This window comes from Pistacia vera, unplaced genomic scaffold (assembly GCF_008641045.1).
Source record: "Pistacia vera cultivar Batoury unplaced genomic scaffold, PisVer_v2 Contig662, whole genome shotgun sequence".
Classification (NCBI taxonomy): domain Eukaryota; kingdom Viridiplantae; phylum Streptophyta; class Magnoliopsida; order Sapindales; family Anacardiaceae; genus Pistacia; species Pistacia vera.
The window spans coordinates 308,049-313,377 of NW_022196515.1; positions in this window are offsets into that span (position 1 = coordinate 308,049).

The window sequence follows — 5,329 nt, forward strand, 5'->3', positions numbered from 1 at the left end:
AATCTCCCCAGGTCATAGTGGCTTCCTCATGCACATCCTCCATCAACTCCCACCATATCTGGGCATCACCCTGAAACAGAAAATTGGCATACTGAACCTTCTCCTGATCTGTCATGGGGAATAGTGCCATCGTACGCTCCACAGACCTAATCCACTCTTCTACTACTATTGGGTTCATTGTACCTCCAAATTCTGATGTTGATGCTGACTGGGTAACCCATAAATAGGCTCACAACAACTCTATACCAGCCTCTCTCTCTCCTCTCTGGTGGTCGGTGTTAGTGAACGACCCACTTACGCAAAGGAAAACAAAAACTTAAAATGACATGGATCGTTCCTTAGAACCAAGATCCGGGTATAATATCACAGTTTATACAATATATAAATTAAATCTGTAGAAAATCAGATTCAAGGTTCAATAATCTTATGCACGTTTGGAGGCTCCACCAACTTTGTCCTTGAACGTTTTGCTACCGACCCAAGTGTAGGATCGAATCAATGAAGTCCACACGAAGACAATCGCAAGGAATTAAGGAGGGATTTACTAGATCCTCCTTAGCCTAAGAAAACAAGAGAAAAATCAAACAAAGAACTTTGATTTTTTGCAAAAACAAAAGCGGCGTTGAGAGTGAGAGTGTTTTGGGGGTGTTATGTCCACTTTCAATGAAAGAATGAATGATAAAAAACTAACTATTTCAATTAAACACTTTTCTTTATAGTGTTATTTTACTTGCCATATCCCATAGGGAATCGGGCTTGGGCTCAACCCAAAACACCCCATGTTTCCAAAACCTCCCCCCCCTAATTGATATGTATTTTAGATTTCATCATTATCTTCACTTAAAATCAATTAATATATATTAATTATATATTAACATTAACAATAATGATAATTTATTTAAATATATGAAAACACATATTTAAATACTATCTTCACTTATTTAATTTTTCTAATAAAATTAAATAAGAAGGCTACGCCATCAGCAAATTAAGCACTATAGAAATACAAAATACCTTTTCAGTCCAAAAAGAAGAAAAAAGCCCTTCTTCTTCCTGAGTCTTAATTATCTTTATATGTGTGACCCATCATACCGAGCAGTGTATAGTATCAGCGATAACACAATTAATCGTCTCACAATACACAGCACCAAAGATTGGCCCCTATAGCAAAGCATCAATGGTCACCGATAGATTCGGATTCGCAAGTAGCTACCTGTCAATGATATGGTTACCGTCAATTCGATCTTCATCATCCTGTACTCTGACGAGACAAGAGCATAGAAAATAGTGTCCAAACTGTACAATCGGTGCACAAGGCACTCCAGTTGATCCCCAGTCTAGGATCATCATGTACCACCATTCGTAGGGATTTGTTCCATAGACACTAGGGTATCATCCATATGGATTTCCCAGTGGGTTCAGTACATGAAACTTGTTGCAGTATATCTGCCTACCGTAAGAACCCATGGTTTTTACCAGGTTGGTCACCAAATAACCTTGACAAGTGAGATCAGTCATACCTTCGACAGGGTCGTTCAACACTATGATAGCCTGACCGTAGTATTATTTGTGCCCCTTACTTTAGAAAATACTAGGGCTACGGGACGTTTCTAGAATGGCCCCATAGTGCTCATAGGGTTCTCACTACAAGATTTGAAACACTGATACCCCGTCACAGTTTCTAGACCATTATAATGACATATATCAATACATATTGCAATATAAAATGATTTACAGATATAGAATAAAATGCCTTTTTATTGATTATGAACATTATTACAAAGAGTCAATTCTACAAATTTAATGTGGCTCTAGGGCATCTACTTAACAATCTCCCATTGCACTATAGCCAATCATGTATGTTTAATACAAATGGATCTCAAGTGACGTTCAGAGCTTCTGCCCGCGACAGAGGCTTTGTCAGTGGATCTGCGAGATTGTCGAAGTATGCACTTTACTAATCTGTACATCTCTTCACTATCTCTCTGATGAGAGATGGAATCTCTGGTATGTGTCTAGACTGTTTGATGAGACCCCTGGTTCCCTCGTGAGTCAATTGCTTCCATTGTGTTCACAATAGATGGTCTATAGGATCAACAATCGTAGGAACCACACCAAGTCAGTAAATATGACTTCTTAATTCCATAGCCTTGCCTCCTCGGTTTATTGATAACTGCCATATACCAGCTCCATTGTAGAGTTGCTACAGGGCTTTGCTTGGAGCTCTTCTACTCACTTGCACCAGCCCCATTGAGAAAAATACAAAACCCTGATTGTATCGATATCATCTTTGTCCGTTTGGAAACTAGCATCACTGTATCACTCTTTATAGTGAGATCTATCTTCCCCTCCATAAACCACAGCAATATATTAGTCCTCTTCAGGTACTTAAGGAATCTTCTGACAACCATCCTGTGATGCATCACCTGAGCCGATGATATCTATTACAAGTGCTCAAAGCACATGAGACATCAATTGAGTAGCATAGCATGACATACCTGATCGGATCCAATTGTTGATGCAATGGGATCTCTTCATCCTATCTCTCTACTCTTGATTTATGGACACAATCCTAGAAAGATAAACACCAGTGGACATCGAAGAAATCCCTTCTTGGATTCTTCCATACTGAATCTTTCAGTATTTTGTCAATATATGCACTCTCACTTAGGCCCCAAGCAACCTACGCGATCTATCAACGATAGATCCCTTTATTCAAGGATGTAGGCTGCTTCCCTTAAGTCATTCATGGAGAAGCACCTTGGATAACACAAGTCTTTACCCGACTGACACAGTTCAGGACATCATTTCCCGATCAAAGTATGTCATCGCACATACCAACACTAGGCACTGATACTGCACTCCCACTCACTTCTTTCGTGAAACACAGGGCTCATCTTGTTCTTGATAAAATCGAATCTTTCCTTTACGGTTTCATAAAACGAATGTGTCAGAGTCTTTGAAGCTGTGCTTGAGTCGATAAGGATCTTTGCAAACTTGCATACCTTATTAGCTTAAGCTTATCAACGACCAAACCATCAGGTTTGTGTCATATACACATTCATCCTCAAGGTGTCTGTTTCAGGAAAGCAGTTTTGCACATTCCATTTACCAAATCTCATAGTCATGATATGTAGCTATTGCCAGCATAATCCAGAGGATTTATCATGGCAACGGTGAAAAGGGTTCTTCATAGTCAATGCCATGAATTTGTTTGAAACCTTTGGCACACCAGCCGTGCTTTTAAGTTGCACATTGCCCTCCATGTTAGTATTCTTCTTGAAGACCCATTTACCCACTATGGGTTTACCCTTTAGGTGGTTTCCACAAGAGACACAACTGGTCTATGGTACATGGAGTCCATCTTAGCTTTCATGGGTTCAAGCCATTTATACGAATCTGGAGTTGAATAGCGTCTTCGAGGTTCTGGGTTTCATCGTCTCAGTAGACTAGTATGTCACCATGTTGAGTAGACGGATAACCAATCTCTTGGGCTCATGGTGTTCTCTATCAGATCTACGAAGCTCCTATGCTACTAGAGGTGGGTTCACTTTGTTCCACAAGCTTGTGGAATAACCTCCTCAAGGATGGTCAAAACTTCTGGTGGCACATCATCCTGTCCTTGTCTAGTTATCTCTTATGGTTCTAGGACTTCATCGAGTTTCATTTTTTGCACTATACTTCTTAGAAATTTTCCTTTTCTAGGAAGAACACCAGACCGCAGCAACAAAAATTTTGCGCTCTTCTGGGTGGTTGAAATAGATCCTTTGGTCCTCCTTGGATACCCCCACAATATACATTTACAGGATTTTGGGCCCAGCTCGTTCAAAGTCACAATTTCTAACATAAAGTTTTCTTCGCAACCGCAAATCTTAGATAAGACAAGTTGGGCTTTGCCCACTTCTAGCCTCATATCGGAGTCTATCTACAAACTGGACGGCACATGGTTCAAAACGTTGAGTCGCAGTCTCTAGGGCATAACCCAGACACGAGGAGGTAAATCACTAAAAACTCATCATGGATAACCATGTCAAGTAAGGTCTTGTTCTTTCTTTCGACACTTCATTGTGTTATGGGTGTATTAAGGAGGGGTAAGTTGTGATACTATCCCACATTCCTTCAGGTACTCTGAAAACCCTGAGCTTAAGTATTCACCTCCTTGATCGACAAGAGCTTTAAGACTTTTTGCCATATATTTGTACTTCTTTCTGAATTCCTGGAATTTATCAAAGGCTTCAGATTTATGTCTCCTAAGGTAGACATAACCATATCTACTGAAATCATCCCGGTAAATTTGATGAAGTATGAATAGCCACTCTGGCCTCACTATTAGTGGACCACATACGTCACTATGGAGGATGCCTAATAGCTCAGTAGCCCCTTTCACCTGTCTTGAAAGGAGACTGTCTATCTTGTCTAAGCAGGCAGACTCGCATACCTAAATGAATGGTAAGTCAAAAGGGGACCCAAAACTCCATCCCTTGAAGTTTTGCAATGAGAGCTTATTAACATGAACAATTTGCAGTGCGAGATGAGGTTTGGTTTGATCGCTCTATGTTTAGTTTTCTTGTTTCAAGTTGAGAATATCTTATTTGTTTAAATCAAAGAACTATATAATCCAGTATATAACCTGCAATCCAAATAGAATACCGTTCACCCACACTAAGGACAACAATCCATTGATTTTCAAAAGATACCTTCTATTTATCCAAAGCGGAATATGAAATAATATTTCTAGAAACAGAAGGTACGTGATACAGTTATGTAGTTCCAATAAACAAGCCCGTGGGCAAAAGATAACACCAGTAAGTCCCTACCAACCAATGCCAGCCACAGTGCCCATTTCCAACTCTGTAGGTCACCTCTCTATTGGCGAGCACTCTACTATGCCTAGTCTTGCAACAATCAGTACAAATGTGAGTACCACATCCTATGTCATATGACCCAGATGTATAGGAGAGAGAAATTAATCCAATCATAAAAATACCTGAAGTCGTAGCCTCTGACTCTTCTTCTCTGCGGAGGAAAGCCTTGCCAGTGTTTCCTCTAGTGGCAGGCTTGCCATAAAGAAGCAGACTACCCTGCCCTTCCTATGCCACTCTAAGACCTAAGAGCAACCTGTCTTTGGGCTTGGGCTTGGGCTTGGGTTGGGCTTGTCACCTTACCGTACCCTTTGGGTCCGGCCAGTAACCAGTAAACAGGCTTGGACTTTTTCAAGTCCCTGCTCTGATCCTCAACCTGTTTAGAAGTTCTGACAGGGTTTTCCCATTGTTCATATTGAAATTCATAGACGGAGCATAAGGTTAGGCAAGGATGCAGAATAATCATT